The 19,052-nt window shown below is 47.5% G+C and overlaps 1 protein-coding gene across 1 annotated transcript in view; it reads left to right on the top strand.

Annotated features, from left to right (window-relative positions):
- LRSAM1 (leucine rich repeat and sterile alpha motif containing 1) overlaps positions 1-19,052 on the top strand; it is a 390,590-nt gene that overhangs the window by 107,047 nt on the left and 264,491 nt on the right. The window lies entirely within an intron of this gene.

Raw genomic sequence — 19,052 nt, 5'->3', positions numbered from 1 at the left:
AAAATCCTGTTTAACACCACTCCTGTAATGTAGAAAGGAAGTTAATATGGAGGAAATCATGTTGTGCATCAGGTAGAAATTATGAAAATGATCCATAAATAAAAGGAGTGCAGACCTTATTTGCAATTATAAGCTTCATAATCTGAATAATACCAGCCCTAGACAATTACGAAGTAATAAAATACAGTTAATCATGGTGTGTATCAAATAAACATTTCGTAACTAGATGCTCTTACTTAATAAAACTAAAACAACTGTAGATTATCTCTTTTAAGGCAGCAGATTAGAATTTGTTGACAAGTTTGAATTCTGAGTTTATTTAAGCAATCGCAAAGCCATTTTTTATGAGTGAATGAAAGGGTTGACCATGTAGTTAAGATGTGTAATATGAGTTCTTTCTTATAGCTAAAAGGACAACCGCTTAGATATACACTTAGGTCCTGACTTATATTGTGGTGGACAAAGTATTCTCTGTTGGCCTGGCGGAGGACATTGCGTCCGCCTGGCCGAAAGTACTCTGCCCACCAAATTGATTAATGACGGTCCAGCAGGCGTTCAATTGTAAACGCATTATCAGGAACTGTCATCCCTGCGGACCCTGCCAATTCATTTTACTGTTTGCTGCAGGGCAGCGTAGCAGGACACAGATCTGCAGCAATCAGTATTCTTTTTTTCTTATGAAAAAAAAAATCCTGAAACTGGATTTTTTTGTCTTGCAAAGAAAAAACGAATGCTCCCCTCGCCATGGGAGGCTTCTCCCATGGTGAGGGGAGCATTAGAGCGGTTTTACTGTTTGCCACCATGTTATACCTGGTGGTTTGGAACAGTAAAAAATGACTATATGTCCTCTCATCTAAATTGGGTGGGTGGACATGTAGCAATTTCTCTGACAGCCCTTACTCGCCAGAGCCATAGGAGGGAATTAATCGTGGCAGAGACAGAGTAGTCTCTGCCGTTATTAACCCTAAGGTCTACCCGCATGTAAATACGGCTGTTGGACCACTATATGGGCATAGACGGAACTCCTCTGCCGTTGCAACGGAGTATCCGCTCTACCTGTATATTAATCGGCCCCTTAGTTTTCCCAGCCAGGTAGGAAATCCCAACATGGTAACAGACCTAGTAGATATTTAATTAATTTAGACGTCATGTAAATGAGGAAACTGGCTCCTGAGTGCGACTTCCTTCGGAGCTAAAAATAAGGAGTTTATAAAGCATGCAATTGTTTGCTCATGGATAATTTACCTTCCAAATAGGATTAATATTTGAGATTTATTCAGTGTCTTTATTTTTTAAATAAATTATTAATCATATTACAATTCCATTGTTCCATGATGTTGAATTGTACAGTCGTTTGCTGTAAAACTGTCTTCCAAGGATTGTTAACACTTTCTTTTCAATATAATTTCCTTCCAAATGATATATTTTAATGAGCCACATGGAGCCCTTTTTAACGCATTGAAAATTTTTAGGGATTCAGTTGTTGTGACATAGCTTTTTTTATTACGGTTCAATGCTAAATAGATCTGGGCCTGCGATTGTGCCATATAACTTTTTTTTTGCATATATACAAAATGTTACTTTAGCACCACAACATATGATTGACAAACATGTGGTCTTCCCTACTCGCTACAATGGAACTAATGATCGACATCGCTAAGCCTAAGGAATTTGACTTACGTTTTACGGCTGATATATGTTGTCTAAAGCTAGCTCGCTTATCATATAATATGCCTAGATACTTATAGGTGGAAAATGTAACACTTAATTGGAATTAATATTTCATTTGCCAAGTTTATGTATTTTTATCCCAGTGAGTACAACTTTGGTTTTATCAGTGTTTATTTCCATATAATTGTTCGAGCAAAAAATGGCAAATGCATTAACAAGCCTCTGCAGGCCTTCTGCCATTTTGCTTGATAAAACAATATTGTAAGCATCTTGGAGGAAGGCAATTATCTGACAATTTTTGGCGACTGAGCAGACACATGGTTGATACTGTTATTAAGATCTGCAATGCAAAAGTTAAACCAGGGGTCTCCAATCTTTTTAAAAATATGAGCTATTTATGTTTATTAAAAATCATTCTGAGAACTAATTAGTATAGTAATATTAGTGATGCTGTATACAAGATTACTAGCTGTGATCACTTCAGCACAGCATTGCCAGCAATAATGTAAAAAAGTCTTATTTATTTAGAAATACTCTACAAGGGTTATACATAACACCAACTTCAGTGCCTCCAGCACCAGGGTAATAATATTAGCAATGATGATGCTTGAATTATCATCCAATTATCTGCTTTTAATATATTTTGGATATTCTGGGTTTCTGAAAATAGACACATTTCGAATGCCCACTTTTCAGTTTTGGTATACATGTACTAATTCAACGAAACAAATGCTTCTAATTTAATAGGCTGGGCTGCACGCAGGAGACCTACTCGCAGGTAACTGGAGAGCTACAAGTAGCTCACAAGCTACTCCTTGGAGAAGCCGGAGTTAAACAATAGTGGAGCTAAAATGCATCTTTTTGAATTAAGCCTCGTTTTAATTTCATAATAAATTTCATTGCCGGATCCCAGTTAAACCATCACCCATGTATTGGAATTTAATATGTGAATTGTATTGTTTTTCTTGACATGTTAAAATGTGCGCTACTTTATTGAACCTGTGGTTGTTCTACATGGAGAGGTTCTAAGGGGATTTTGTTTTGCTAAGCATTCAGTTAATCTTTTTGCAATTTCTAGTATAGTTATTTTTTCCTTTTTGTAATACACTTACTTCAAGTTATTGGACTTATGACCACATATGTGATGGGCGACTTGATCACTCAAATCCCACACTGGACATACATTATCATAAGGCAACAGGCTAATAAACTTTGTGTGTTGATCCTCAGGGCCTTTGCACAGCCTATTTGATTGGAAATAGGCCGCCTTCCTGGAATCCTGCTGGAGACGGAATCATCACAACTTATTAGTATAATTAAAAGTGGGGAATTATTACTTAACCTTGCTAGTGTCAATGTTTATAGAGCGAGATGTGGAACTGGCATAGAGATTGGAGTGTTCCTTTATGTTCCATTGTAGAGGTCTTCAAACTTTTGTAGGTTGAGCCCCCCCAGCTGATTTTCTTTTTAGATGTTTGCCCCCCCCCCCCCCCCCCCTTTCTGACTAAATTTCTGGAATCTGGTACACTACATAATCGACTGCCACACGCATATCATGGGCCATATCCGGCAAATAATGTTCAACACAATAAGAGTGTTTAGTAAACTGCAGGTTTGTGAGTGGGTGTGGTGAAATGTCAAAAGGCTTATTACATAGCTCAAAATACAATTTTCCAACATAAAATATGCGCAAATTGTTTTTACTAGGATGCTTTGTTTTACACATGACATAAATTAATAATAACACCACCAACGTAAATGTGACGGGTGTGCCTGTTTATCACCACAGAGACGGTCAATCTGTGGATGGAATTTTACCACTGCCATCTGTAGGTTCTGCTCCACATCCAGTCTTGAAGGGTATTTAGTCTTTAATACCGCAAGTGCTGAGAAACCAATTTCACATAAATAGGACGAGCTGAAAGGCAAGAGAGTTTTGATAGCAGTTTCTCTCAAAGCTGAACATTCTGCAGACGTTTTCAGCGGAAACAGTGACTGTAAGGGAGACAGTGTTATCAGATTTTTCTAGCACTCCCTAGCTCAGTGCTGGTACACGAGAAACAATTCTTCTATAGAAATCATTAACAAAATGCGAGGTGGGTCGCACACCGCTCGTCATACTAGCAAATAGCCCCATAGGATTCTGGAGGATGTAGTGACAGCGGCGGGTACACCTATGCCACGAGTATATAGTTAAAATGCCATCCCTGGACACGTGTTTCGAGGTAATTGCCTCTTGTCAGCAGGGAGCAGGTAAGTATGCGGGGTGCCAAGTAGACTGCCAAAAAATTATTATCAGGTATAGTACCTCTCACGGCGCGCGGGATCCGGGCTCGTCAACCCATGGCTCAGGGAGCTTTAAATACAAAATGCGAGGTGGGTCGCACACCGCTCGTCATACTAGCAAATAGCCCCATAGGATTCTGGAGGATGTAGTGACAGCGGCGGGTACACCTATGCCACGAGTATATAGTTAAAATGCCATCCCTGGACGCGTGTTTCGAGGTAATTGCCTCTCGTCAGCAGGGAGCAGGTAAGTATGCGGGGTGCCAAGTAGACTGCCAAAAAATTATTATCAGGTATAGTACCTCTCACGGCGCACGGGTGCGGGATCCGGGCTCGTCAACCCATGGCTCAGGGAGCTTTAAATACAAAATGCTAGGTGGGTCGCACACCGCTCGTCATACTAGCAAATAGCCCCCATAGGATTCTGGAGGATGTAGTGACAGCGGCGGGTACACCTATGCCACGAGTATATAGTTAAAATGCCATCCCTGGACACGTGTTTCGAGGTAATTGCCTCTCGTCAGCAGGGAGCAGGTAAGTATGCGGGGTGCCAAGTAGACTGCCAAAAAATTATTATCAGGTATAGTACCTCTCACGGCGCGCGGGTGCGGGATCCGGGCTCGTCAACCCATGGCTCAGGGAGCTTTAAATACAAAATGCGAGGTGGGTCGCACACCGCTCGTCATACTAGCAAATAGCCCCATAGGATTCTGGAGGATGTAGTGACAGCGGCGGGTACACCTATGCCACGAGTATATAGTTAAAATGCCATCCCTGGACACGTGTTTCGAGGTAATTGCCTCTCGTCAGCAGGGAGCAGGTAAGTATGCGGGGTGCCAAGTAGACTGCCCAAAAATTATTATCAGGTATAGTACCTCTCACGGCGCGCGGGTGCGGGATCCGGGCTCGTCAACCCATGGCTCAGGGAGCTTTAAATAAAAAATGCGAGGTGGGTCGCACACCGCTCGTCATACTAGCAAATAGCCCCATAGGATTCTGGAGGATGTAGTGACAGCGGCGGGTATACCTATGCCACGAGTATATAGTTAAAATGCCATCGCTGGACACGTGTTTCGAGGTAACTATATACTCGTGGCATAGGTGTACCCGCCGCTGTCACTACATCCTGCTCCCTGCTGACGAGAGGCAATTACCTTGAAACACGTGTCCAGGGATGGCATTTTAACTATATACTCGTGGCATAGGTGTACCCGCCGCTGTCACTACATCCTCCAGAATCCTATGGGGCTATTTGCTAGTATGACGAGCGGTGTGCGACCCACCTCGCATTTTGTATTTAAAGCTCCCTGAGCCATGGGTTGACGAGCCCGGATTCCGCACCCGCGCGCCGTGAGAGGTACTATACCTGATAATAATTTTTTGGCAGTCTACTTGGCACCCCGCATACTTACCTGCTCCCTGCTGACGAGAGGCAATTACCTCAAAACACGTGTCCAGGGATGGCATTTTAACTATATACTCGTGGCATAGGTGTACCCGCCGCTGTCACTACATCCTCCAGAATCCTATGGGGCTATTTGCTAGTATGACGAGCGGTGTGCGACCCACCTCGCATTTTGTATTTAAAGCTCCCTGAGCCATGGGTTGACGAGCCCGGATTCCGCACCCGCGCGCCGTGAGAGGTACTATACCTGATAATAATTTTTTGGCAGTCTACTTGGCACCCCGCATACTTACCTGCTCCCTGCTGATGAGAGGCAATTACCTCAAAACACGTGTCCAGGGATGGCATTTTAACTATATACTCGTGGCATAGGTGTACCCGCCGTTGTCACTACATCCTCCAGAATCCTATGGGGCTATTTGCTAGTATGACGAGCAGTGTGCGACCCACCTCGCATTTTGTATTTAAAGCTCCCTGAGCCATGGGTTGACGAGCCCTGATCCCGCACCCGCGCGCCGTGAGAGGTACTATACCTGATAATAATTTTTTGGCAGTATACTTGGCACCCCGCATACTTACCTGCTCCCTGCTGACGAGAGGCAATTACCTCGAAACACGTGTCCAGGGATGGCATTTTAACTATATACTCGTGGCATAGGTGTACCCGCCGCTGTCACTACATCCTCCAGAATCCTATGGGGCTATTTGCTAGTATGACGAGCGGTGTGCGACCCACCTCGCATTTTGTATTTAAAGCTCCCTGAGCCATGGGTTGACGAGCCCGGATTCCGCACCCGCGCGCCGTGAGAGGTACTATACCTGATAATAATTTTTTGGCAGTCTACTTGGCACCCCGCATACTTACCTGCTCCCTGCTGACGAGAGGCAATTACCTCGAAACACGTGTCCAGGGATGGCATTTTAACTATATACTCGTGGCATAGGTGTACCCGCCGCTGTCACTACATCCTCCAGAATCCTATGGGGCTATTTGCTAGTATGACGAGCGGTGTACGACCCACCTCGCATTTTATAGAAATCATTAACAAAATGTTTTAGACAGCATTATAATGGGATAATTGCCCAACAACCAGTTATGGATCCGAAGACAAAGGTGAAAGTCCACAGAGTGGGCGCTGAGTGAACACCTAATTGAGAATTCCTTAGTGGTAGGTTAAAGTTCTTGCCTGAAGCAGTGGGGGTTTAGGACACGTCGGGCTTATGTTTAAATAGATAGAACTGATAATAAATTAATGATGTTGCCTATTTTACTTCAGAGCAATGTTGTCTGTCAGACTTTGTGGTGGCAGGGACTTGTTAAGGATTTTGGGTGCCCTGGACAAAAACTATTTTGGGGGACCCTGTTCAGAACAGCTTTGAGTTTAAATGATTCACTTTCAGCTCTGCCATACCCTCTTTAGCCAGGCTACTAACGGTGCACAGGCACTATGGTCGAAATTCTAAAAGTGTTTACATCTAATAACCAGAGATGTGTGTTATCACTGTTGTAACAAAGCAGTAGCCCACTAATTTCACAGCGAATAATATCTGTGATATTCTCCCATTTCTCATATGTGAGGACCCGTTTGATCCAAAATAAACTTTTTTAATGGTTGTTGCTTGAAACAAACACATATGTGAAAGAAACACGTTAGTTATAGATTCCTTACCTTAGAATTACTCCCAGGCTTCAGACTGGATCTGGAAAGTTTTTTCGTCAGCAGTAATTCTGCGGGTTGGAAGGTGGCGTCGGTCGGCTCTTCGTCCATCGTTGGCGTCGTGGTCGCTGGGATGACGTCGCGGCAGCTACTAAGATGCCGCCCTCGCGCGTTGACGTCAGTTCTTTCTTTTTCCGCGCCAGCCAGCGCAGATCTTGAAAGAGCGGTACCTTTAGTCCCTTTTTGACTGACTTTTTCTCGACTTTTGTCGACTTCTTTTTCGAGTCTTCGACTCCTGGTGCACGAGGGATGCCCGGCTTCAAGCAAAGTGGTTCCTGTCATCGCATGATGTCGGTGAGGGATCCGCACCACATGTGCCTCTTTTCCCTGGAGCGCGACCCCAAGTCGTGCTCCGACTGCCGGTCGATGGCGCTGAAGGCTTTTTGGGAACGATCCCAAAAGCTGCTTGAGAACCGGCAGTCGGCTCTGCACCGTTCGAGGTACCGGTCACGAGGGAGGTCGAGGGACCGGTCGCGGAGCCACCACCATTCGTCCAGGTCTGCGAAGTCTCCGCACTCGGGGTCGGGTAAGTCTAAGCATAAGAAGAAGTCGAAGAAGCATCGTCGCTCTTCGGCTTCTCCTCGTGGGTCGGCCAACCCGACGAGAGACGCGGGTGGAGCACCTCCCGCGAGCGGAGCCCGAAGAGTCGACTCTGTGTTTCCCTCCCTTTCTGGGACCCGGAGCGACTCCCGCCCAGCTTCGTACGTTCTACGAGGCGATGCATGCCATCTTTGGGTGGCCTGATCCCGCTGGTGCGCCTTCGGTCCCCGCTGACTCGGTTGGGGGGGCCTAGGCCTTCTCCGCTGTCAGCTCGGGCCCCGGTGCCGCAGGCTCCCTCTTGGATCCAGGCCTGGATCCGGATCGGTACCGGTTAACCTGAATATACCTCCACTGGTGCCGCTTCCTTGGGCACCACTACCGTGTTCGACGCCGGTCGCCCTCCCGGCCTCCATCCCGTCGTGGACCCAGAGCCGGACTGGCGTCGCCCGGTCCGGTGCAGAGAGGGGCTTTTGTGCCCCTGTTCACTCCTGGGGTCTAGGGTCTCCTCCTACCGTGGCTACGGAGGAGGGAGCTTCATACGCAGTGGTGTTGTGTAGGGCGGCCGAGGCTCTCAACCTCGAGCTTCCTACAGTGGCGGTCAGGACTAACCTCCTGACAGAGGTGTTTCAACCGGCTGTGAGCTCTTCGGAACCCTTGCTGCCGTTTAATGAGGCCCTCACCGACGTCCTTTTCGGCGCATGGCCCAGGCCCAACACAGTGGTCCCGTGACCAGGATGATTGCCCAACGCCACCGCCCGGCGACCCCACTTTCCTCTCCCAACACCCCACCCCGGAGAGCTTGGTAGTCCAAGCGTCCACTTCCAAGAGCGCATTCCCTACCGCTCCACCGGAAAGGGAATCCAAGAATCTGGACCATCATGGAAAGAAAATGTTCTCTTCCGCCAGCTTAGGACTGTGGTCAGTAAACCCCGCATGTCTCTTGGGCCGTTATTCCCACTTGGTGTGAGATATGTTTGCGCAGGTGCTGCCTCAGTGTCCGGAGGAGGCCCAGGCAGTGCTCTCCCAGGCTGTTGCAGCCAAGAGGGATGCGCCGAAGTTTACCATCCGTTGTGGGCTGGGCACTGCCGACTCTCTGGGCAGGACCATTTCAACATCAGTAGCACTTTGTCGCTACGCCTGGATGAGATTGACTAGCTTTTCAGGGGATGTCAAGAACACCTTGATGGACATGCCCTTTGATGGCCGTCGCCTTTCTGGTGACAAAGCAGACAACGCTCTAGAGCGTTTCAAGGACTTACGGGCTTCGGCCAAGTCCTTTGGTCTCTCCACCCTCCCTGCGCAGTCTGCTTTTCTGGAACTGAAAGCATTCCTTCCCTCTGTCCGGGGAAGAGTAGTGCAGGTGTTCACGGACAACACCGCCGCCATGTGGTACTGCAACAAACAGGGCGGGGTAGGGTCCTGGCCCTCCGCCTCTGGACATGGCTGAAATATCAGGGCATAACCTTGGTGGTTCAACACCTGGCAGGTTCCCTGAATGCCAGGGCGGATGAACTCAGCCGCAGGTGCATGATGGATCACGAATGGTGTCTTCACTCGGAGGTGGTGCAAGTTCTCTTTCAGCAGTGGGGAGAGCCTTGGGTAGATCTGTTTGCCACCAAAGAGAACGCGCAATGTCGGCAATTCTGCGTGTTGGAATTTCCAAGGCGGCACTGGCTAGACGATGCTTTTCGGCGCGAGTTGAGTTGCGGTCTCTTGTGCGCCTTTCCGCCTAACCCACTTCTGCCCAGAGTGCCCGAAGAAGATCAGGCACGACCGGGCTCAAGTCATTCTTGTGGCTCTGGATTGGGTAAGAGAGTTGGTATCCCAAGCTGCTTAACATAGCCATCGATCCACGGACCCGTCTGCCTCTTCGGGAGGATCTTCTGTCGCAGCAACAGGGGACAGTCCTCCACCCTAACCTGTCCAGCCTCCTCCTCCTTGCGTGGAGATTGAGCGGCGACAGTTGACGTCCTTCGACCTGCCTCCTGAAGTCTACGATGTAATTCTGGCAGCCAGGCGTCCTTCCCCTAAGTCAGTATACACCTGCTGGTGGAACAAATTTGTGGCATGGTGCACAGTAAAGGCTGTGGATCCCCTCTCTGCTCCTCTTTCTGAGGTTCTTCTGTTCCTTCTTTCCTTGGCCCAGCAGGGCTCTGCTCTGGGCACTAACAAAGGCTATCTTTCGGCCATCTCTGCCTTCCTTCAGCTTCCAGATCAGCCTTCTCTTTTCAAGTCCCCGGTTATAAATCGTTTCTTGAAAGGCAAAACTCAGCTCTTTCCTCCTATTCCTTTTGTTATGCCTCAGTGGGACTTGAATCTAGTTTTAACTTACTTAATATGTGCTCCCTTTGAGCCGCTTCACAACTGTCCTTTGAGGCTCTTGACTCTCAAAACTGCGTTCCTGGTGGCCATCACCTCTGCCAGACGAGCGAGTGAGCTCCAGGCGCTTTCTTCTAAGCCTTCTTTTCTCTCTGTACATCTGGACAAAGTTGTCCTCAGGACTCCTCCATCCTTCCTGTCCAAGGTTGTCACTGCTTTCCACATCAGGCAGGCGATTACTTTGCCCACCTTCTTTCCGCATCCTTCGAAAGAGGAAGAGAGGCTGACCGTCTGGACCCAAAATGTGCGCTTTCCTTTTATTTGGATCACACCAAGCAGTTCCGGGTGGATGAGCAGCTCTTTGTTGGGTACGTGGGCGCCAAGACATGTTGGGCCGTGCACTAGCGGACTATCTCCGGATGGGTCGTCTTGTGTATCAAAGCCTGTTATTCTCTGGCAAAGAAGGAGCCTCCAGTGGGGCTGCGCGCCCATTCCACCAGAGCGACGACAGCGACTATGGCTTTGGGACGCTGAGTTCCTCCGAATTACATTTGTTAGGCCGCTACGTGGGCTTCGTTGTATACCTTCACCAAACACTACTGCATGGACAGTCCGGTCCGGAGAGACGGATTCTTTGGCCTTTTTGTTCTCAAGGACTTTCTGGTGTGATCTTGGTTCCCAGACCCACCACGGGGTTGGTATTGCTAGGGTATCGATTCTAAGGTAAGGAATCTATAACTAACGTGTTTCTTTCAGATGAACAAGTTACTGACCTTCGGTAACAATATATCTGTAAGTAACTGTGAGAAAGTGGCTCTGTATATACTGTTCCTTAATAGGTACAGGGTGTACAGAGTCCACAGTCCCCCAGGGTTTGACAGAGGTTAAAGTTAGATATAACCTTACTCTCTAAAGTGGTAGCTTGGTCGAGCAGTAAGGCAGTATCAGAGGACAGTGTAAAGCATTTGTTGTACACACTCAGTCAGCAAATGGTCTCACACATTCAATAACTGAACTCTAGGCCAATGGTTTATATATAAAAAATATATGCTTGTTTTATTTTAGAACCAACACTTGGATTTAAAATATACTTTCTCAGGATGAGATGTTTCATATAAATACTTTTGCAATATGCAATTGGTTTTTGTAAACAGTTACAAGTGGTTGCAATAGGCAACTCTATTTTAAACACAACAATGCATTGAGCTCAATGATAAATTCAAGTTATTTGTAACAGATTACTTTTTAGATTACTTTTGGAATTCCAGGACTGGATCCTAGATTCAGTCCTGGGTCAGTACTCAGAATTAAGTGATTAAAATAGACTTAAGTACTGTAATAATTTTTAAACAATATTTAGCTATTTTAAAAGTTGACACTTAGAAAATATTTCAATGAAAACAGTCAAAGATTCCCTATGGAAGAAAATTCAAGTTGCAGGTACAGTATGTTCTAGTTACTTTTTGTTATCCAGTACTGGGTGCCTAGACTCAGTACTGGGACCTTTATCCAAAACAGATAAGTAATTACGTTTTCAGATATTATACGATTTTTGAAGAATATTTAAAGATTGCAGAAATCGACACTTAAAAGAAATTTCACAGAAAAACAGTCAATGGTTTCCTATGGAAGAAAATTGGGTTACAGGTAAGTACAGTTGTAAGTATTTTTCAGAGTCAGTGCTGGGCACCAAGATCCAGCACTGGGAGCTCACCTAAGAGCAGGTGAGTAATTTCGTTTTCGTTACTCGGCTGATTTTTGGTGAATATTTTAAGATTTGAAAAGTCCACACTTAGAAGAAATTTCAGGAAAAAGCCAGTCAATGTTACCCTATGAGGAAAATAGAGTTATCGGTTTAAGGGTAAGTACTCGACTGGCAGAGTTGAGGTTCTGGGCATAGACTCAGGGGTCCCCCAGGGTCAGGTAGGTACAGTTGGTTCACCCTCAGCGACTCTAGGGCGGCCGGGTGCAGAGAGAGTTAGGCACAATGTTATCCTAGGAGGGATAGGGGGTCCTTGGTTGGTGGCTGCTGACTGGCAAGCCACGCGGCTGTGGGAGCTGGGTTCCTGGTCACTTACTTAGGGCAAGTGGGGAAGTAGGTAGGTGTAGAGTTTTCACTGCCAGGGCCACTCGGGCGGCTGGGTGCAGGGTGCTTTTGAGCCTTCGGGCGCTCAATTGATTTGAATGGGAAATCTCCGGTTTAGAAAGACTGCAAGCTCTGGGACGAGGACTCTTCAGGTGCCACCACCACTTCGAGAGGTAAGTTGGGTAGTTGGAGGTTAGGTAGGTACCCCGGGATTGGGCACAGGGGGCCGCAGGGCGCCGCGTGCAGGGGTGCCTTTTGGTGTCGGGAAATCTTACCCTCTGTTGATCGCCGTAGGGGGGCATCTTGTTCTGAGGCTGCAGGCTTCTTCAGGAGTGTCGAGGGAGGTCCTTGGGTACCGGATTCGGGGTCACAGTTGCCGTGGGGTCGTCCTCGGGTTCTTTGTTCACTCCGGCACTGGCCAGGCTTGGCTGGTGCAGAGTGTGCTGGGTTCGCGGTTCCGGGCTGCTGCCAGGGATTAGAGGTAGGTTTTGAGTAGAGCCTCTACTCATGGGAGTCCCAGGGGCTTAGAGCCAAAAGGTAGCCAGGTCCTCCGGGGTTGGTGAGGTTGCTGGCCACAAGAGATGCCGGGTTGGAGCAGGAGCAGGTTTGAGGGTCGACAGGCCGGTAGGGCTGGGGCCAAAGCAGTTGGTGTCTTCCTCTTTTTAGCAGCTGCAGGGCAGGTCTTCTTTCTTCTTGCTCTTCTTTGTAGTTTTGAATCTGGAATCTGGGGAAGGAAGGTTCAGGGTGCCCCTAAATACTAGATTTAGGGGCGTTACAGGTAGGTGAAGGGCAGGGACCAATGGGTCCCTGTCCTGGGGTGGGTACACCCCCTATCCTGCCTCTCTCCTGTGGGAGGGGGGCAGTAGCCTAGTCCTGATAGGGTAGGGCTCCCCATCTTCAAGATGGCGAGAGCCCGGAGAAGTGCTTCACCTCGCCTCCTCCACCTGAGGGGTGGGGTTGGCAGGCTGGCACATCCCCTGTCCTTATTTGGGGTTTCCGGCCAAAGCTTCCCACCAGAGTGGGGGGTTGCAGTGGACTGGGGAAGCTCACAGAGGCGGCATGCCTTTGAAGCTTCTCCCTGCCCATCCTGGGGGAGGAGATTTAGCACCTCGCCCAGGATGTGCATTGTTGCAGGCCCAGGAGAGCAGGGGCTCTCCTACCCAGGGGTCCAGCAACATGTCTGCTGGGTGGCAGCCTAGGCAGCCTCAGAGCAGACGTGGATTGTAGGTTAGGTTTAAGGGGGCACCTCTAAGATGCCCTCTGGGGTGCTGGGTACATTAAATCCCACACTGGCATCAGTGTGGGTTTAATGTGCTGAGAAGTTTGATATTAAACTTCTCAGTCTTTAGTGTTGCCATTATGGTGCTGTGGAGCTCGTGTTTGACGAGCTCTCAGCACCATGTAGTCTTAAATGGCAGCACTGCACTTACAGTGTTCAGGAATGGATCTGGGCACTGTAGGGGCACAGGGCTCCTGCGCCCACTCCATTGGCATAAGGCACCCAGCTAGAGGGGTGGCTGATGTATGCCATGGCAGTGTAGGTGATGGGCATGGCACACAGGGATGTGTGCCATGTCGACTTTGTTTTTGTCTTGCATCCAAACACTCAGCCTGCAAAGGCAGTGTGTGTGTGTAAGGGTACAGGGCCTCTAAGGGTGGCACAAGGAGTGCTGCAGCCCTTAGAGGCCTTCCCTGGTCACAAGGCCCTGGGTACCTAGGGTACCATTTACCAGGGGCTGACATGTGGCCAGGGTTTGCCAATTTGGGTTTGGTTTGTTTTAGGGAAGGAACATAGGCCCTGGGCACCTGATTGGCAGGAGCCCAGGGCACACTCAGTCAAAGTACATTCAGCAATTCAGCAAAAAGTGGGGGCATACCATGCAAGAAAGATGGCACTTTCTCACAGTAACATTAGTTAGTTATAGATTCCTTATCGCCCCACCCATCCTCCCCGTTCTGCGAACTGATTTCTAGGGTTAAGGACATCCCTTCAGGGCCCTAGTTTTGTGCACCAGTGGTCAGTGTCTTGCATGGCTCTGGGTTTCTGGCACGGAAAGTCGTGTACCGAACTGACGTCAGCGTGCGAGGGCGGCGTCTAAGTAGCTGCCGCGACGTCATCCCAGCGACCATGACGACGACAACGACGGACGCGGATCTGACCGACGTCACCTGCCGACGTGCAGAGGTACTGCTGACGAAAAAACATTCCGGATCCAGTCTGACGCTTGGGGGTAATTCTAAGGTAAGGAATCTATAACTAACTAATGTTTCTTACTGATATATAGTTACCGATGGTAAGTAACTTGTTCTTCTCTGCAAATGGTAATAGACTCTCTGAAATCAACCACATTAAAAAGAAATGAAACAAAACAGAGTTTTCAAGAATCTGTTTAGGAATTATTCCAGGCCATCAGGGCAAAAACAGAGCTGCCAGTGGCAAGGAGCCCCCTGAAAGGCTGGATTGCACTGCATGTAAAGGTGTCCTTTTGTAATTTAGGACAAAAACCGTGATGGGGCACGAAATGCCCATACTTGTGTACAGGGGGGCAACTAGACCCGAACTTCGGGTTGGGGCTAACACTCCCAGCCATGGCTGGCCCTAGCACTGGTCACACACAGTGCAGCAGTCTGTTTTATTTATTTTATTTTATTTATTTTTAATATTTGTAAAGCGCTGCATATACCCGTAGGCGTCTTGGCGCTAAAAACCAATATTGACAAGGAAATGTGAGGGGGTAAACCAGTTAATTGAACAGATGTGAGGGAAGAAAAGAAAAAGAGGTTAATGAGAGAACAGCCAGGTTTTCAAGAGTTTGCGGAACTGAAGCAGTGTAACACTTTGTCTGATGTTAAGGGGCAAGGTGTTCCAGAGTCTGGGGGCCGCCACCAAAAAGCGTCGGTCACCCCAGGTAACTGTTTTGGTGCGAGGGACGACCAGTTGGCTAAGAGTGGCTGATCGTAAAGCTCTTGTGGGTTTGTAAGATTGTAATTGGTCTCTTAGAAAATGTGGTCCTTGATTATTGATTGTTTTAAATACTATGCAGAGTGATTTGAAATGAATTCTTTTTTGCACAGTAAGCCAATGAAGATCTTTTATGTTTTTGGAAATGGGTTCAAACTTTGTTTTGCCGGTAAGAAGGCGAGCTGCCGCATTTTGTATTGTTTGAAGTTTTGCAATTAGTCTGGTTTGAGCATTGAGGAATAGCCCATTGCAATAGTCCAGGGATGAGAGGACCAGGGCAGAAACCAGTGTCTTAATGGCAGAGTCAGGGAGAAAAGGGCGTATTTTCCGGATCATTTTTAACTTCAAGTGTGCTGTTGATACTGTTTTGTTGGCGTGGTTCATGAAATTTAGTCCATCATCAAAGATGACACCAAGGTTCCTAACCTTCGAGGTGGGCGTAGGAGGAGTACCGAAGGTCTCTGGCCACCAACAGGTGGACCAGGCTGGAGAGAGTGGACCGAAGATGAGTACCTCGGTTTTTTACGAGTTTAGCTTTAGGCAGTTTGTAGCCATCCAGTCTCCTATATCTAGGAGCCCTTTCTTAAATTTTTCAGCTACTTGCTCTACGTCGGCCGTAAAATCGCCAACACTAGTTGGGTGTCGTCGGCGTAAGAGGTTAGGCTCATCCCATGTGCTTTGATGGTCTTAGCAAGGTCCGACACATAGATGTTGAAAAGTGTCGGACTCAGGGATGAGCCTTGAGGAACTCCGCAGGGAGCAGAGAGTTGAGCTGATTGAAAGGGTCCCAGAATGACAGCCTGCGTTCTTTCGGCTAGGAAGGACGCTATTAGGTTTTTGGCAGTGTGGCAGATGCCAAGTCCTTGGACACGGTCGCCCAAGGTGTTGTGGTCGACCGTGTCGAAAGCCGCTGATAAATCTAGCAGAACCAGTATGGCAGTGCCACCCTGGTCCCTGATGACCCTGATATCATCAGCGGCTTTGATCAAGGCTGTCTCTGTCCCGTGATGTTTTCTAAACCCAAACTGCGTGTTGTCGAGAAGCTGATGTTTTTCAATAAACTCGGAAATCTGGGTATTCATGATTTTTTCAATCATCTTTGCCATGAAGGGTAGACTAGCAATTGGTCGATAGTTTTTTAACTCACTTTTGTCCAGTGAGGGTTTTTTTAGCAGAGGTTTTAGTAAAGTGTTTTTGAGAGGGTCCGGATAATTGCCCGACAGCAATATTAAATTGCAAACCTGCGTGAGTGCCGGTATAATGGCATCCATTACTGGTCTAAGTACAGATAAAGGGCAGGGGTCCAGGGGTGAACCTGATTTAATGGTAGATAATGTATTTTTTATTTGGTCCGGGGTGACTGGTTGGAAGCAAGGGAACGTGTTAGCTGGGGGGAGAGTGGTAGATGAGATTGAACCCGGAGGTGATTTGGAAGAGAACGCCTGGTAGATATCATCTACTTTAGTGTAGAAAAAAGAGGCAAGAGAGTCACACAAAAATTGTGACGGGGGGGGAGTGAGGTCTGGGGAATTGCCTGATAATGCTTTGGTGATTAAGAATAGTTGTTTGCTGGAGTTCTTAGCTTTCTCAATTTGATCACTGTAGTATTCTTTTTTTGCTTCCGTTATCATGTTTTTGTATAGTGCTAAGGATTCCTTATAGACAGATTTACTACTAGTATCATAGTCTTTTCTCCAAGTTCTTTCCTTGCTACGATTTATCTGTTTTTGTGTCCTTAGTTTGTCATTGTACCAAGGTGCGGTGGGTTTAGCTCTATTACTAGAGTGTTCTTTAGAAGGGGCTGATTGGTGTGTTGCCTGGCCCATCCAGTCGTATAATTGCTGGAGCGCTAAATTGGGGTCTAAAGCGAACACTGGGTGGGTTTGTTCTAGTATGAGCTTCAAATCTTCTTGATTTATATTTTTCCAATCTTTAAAAGATTGTTTAGGTATAGGTTGAGGATTATTATTACAGTGATTATTGGTGGCTATATTTGCAAAAATTTTAGAGTGGTCGGTCCAAGGCATAGGCAAAATATTAGTGATTTGCAGTCCTTCTAGGTTAGAAAAGATGGGGTCTAAAATGTGGCCTGCTTGATGGGTAGAGGATGTGACAAGTTGTTTTAGCCCTAGGGTACCTAGATCAGAGATGAGGGCGGCAGAATCGGTAAGGTGACCTAGATCTAAGTGAAAGTTCAGGTCACCTAGAACCGTGAAGCTACTTTCTGTGGCTACAGATTCCATCATGGTGTTTATGTTGGACAGGAAGGTTGTCTTTGATCCTGGAGGACGATATATTAGTATACCCTTGAAATTAAACAGGGGGGAAATGTTGATAGCAAATTGCATGGCCTCACAGGAAGTGGATGGAATAGATGTCGTTCTGACAGGATATGAATCTCTGGCAATTATGGCCAGCCCACCCCCTCTTTGTTTAGGCCTGTCCTGACAGTAGGCTTTAAATCCCTCTGGAACGGCGATGACCAAGTCTGGCTGTGAAGTATCATCTGTCCATGTTTCGGTGATAAACAGTATATCGAGTTTAAAATCAGTTATCAGATCAAATATTTCCTGCCTATGCTTACCGAGTGAGTGAGCGAGCATTTATAAGGGCTATGGAAGAGACAGCACCTACATCATGTTTGGTTGAAGAGCCGTTAGTTTGGGGAAGTATTAATGGGATAGTGTCATAACAGTGAGGGCAAATGATGGCAGTATCCTTATGGATCTCTGAGGGTTTGATTTTTGAACATTTGGCCATATTGAGTGGTCGAAGCGCATGTAGGTTATGGCTGGTGTATGTTTTAAAGTCTCCTGATACCTTTTGGGCAGGGGTTGTGGCCCTGGGCCCGGTCCCGGCGCGGACGGGCGCAGACGGGCTTGCCTCTGGCGCGCCTCTGGCGCGCCGCCGGCGCGCCCGCTGCGCCCGCCCGCTGCGCGGACGGGAAGTGCCTATACTTTTATACATCGAGGGGGCGGGAAGGGGGGGGAGTGCTGGATAGACTGGAGCGCAGCCCTTCCCTCCTCAAGATGGTGGGTGAGGTAGGAGAAGTCACGTGACCGCGACCGAGAGGGCAGCGCTGTTGGGGATGAAAGCTGCAGTCGCGCTTTGCAGCGCGCGATGATTTATAGAAGGTAAGCGCCAAGGTTTAGCCACCCAAAATGTATTTAATAATACATCGAACTAATCATTGCCCTATGCACGGACAATATCAGCTAGTACAAGTGCAGGTAGAAGTTTTAAAAATAAAGGATAGAGAGAGAATCCCCCGGCTTCCGCCTCAGGGGAGAGCAATATTAAAATAAAGGTTTTTGCCGGTGGTAGAAGAAACGCCCCTTAAGTAGTCTAAGAGGGCGGGAGCGCTGGATAGACTGGAGCGCAGCCCTTCCCTCCTCAAGATGGCGGGTGAGGTAGGAGAAGTCACGTGACCGCGACCGAGAGGGCAGCGCTGTTGGGGATGAAAGCTGCAGTCGCGCTTTGCAGCGCGCGATGATTTATAGAAGGTAAGCGCCAAGGTTTAGCCACCCAAAATGTATTTAAAAATACATCGAACTAATCATTGCCCTATGCACGGACAATATCAGCTAGTACAAGTGCAGGTAGAAGTTTTAAAAATAAAGGATAGAGAGAGAATCCCCCGGCTTCCGCCTCAGGGGAGAGCAATATTAAAATAAAGGTTTTGGGCTCCCCTCCCCCATTTCCACTTTCCCCATGAATTTCCTCACTACCACTCTCCAACAATGCACCTAGTCTCTCTATAGCACCTTTCTGGCAAACATTTCATTTTTTATTGCACTACTCATTGTTCACTCACACTCATTTCTTTGATCTGCATGGTACATGCTCTGTGTAGCAGGCACATTAAATCGCTGTGTGGGTGGCAGGAGTACCCATGTGAGTGCACTGTGAGCCATGCGACAGTGTGAGATTAGGGTAAGAGGAGTGACTGCAGGGTGAGTGAGGTGACCATATGAATTTGGATGCGGATATAAGTGCAGAGTGGGACGAATCAATGTATGGTTAGTGATGGTTTTATTTGAGTGAGATTGCAGATTGAGCAGTGAG

Source organism: Triturus cristatus, chromosome 1_2, assembly GCF_964204655.1.
Source record: "Triturus cristatus chromosome 1_2, aTriCri1.1, whole genome shotgun sequence".
In the NCBI taxonomy this organism is placed as follows: domain Eukaryota; kingdom Metazoa; phylum Chordata; class Amphibia; order Caudata; family Salamandridae; genus Triturus; species Triturus cristatus.
This window is presented reverse-complemented; position numbering and strand designations above follow the sequence as displayed.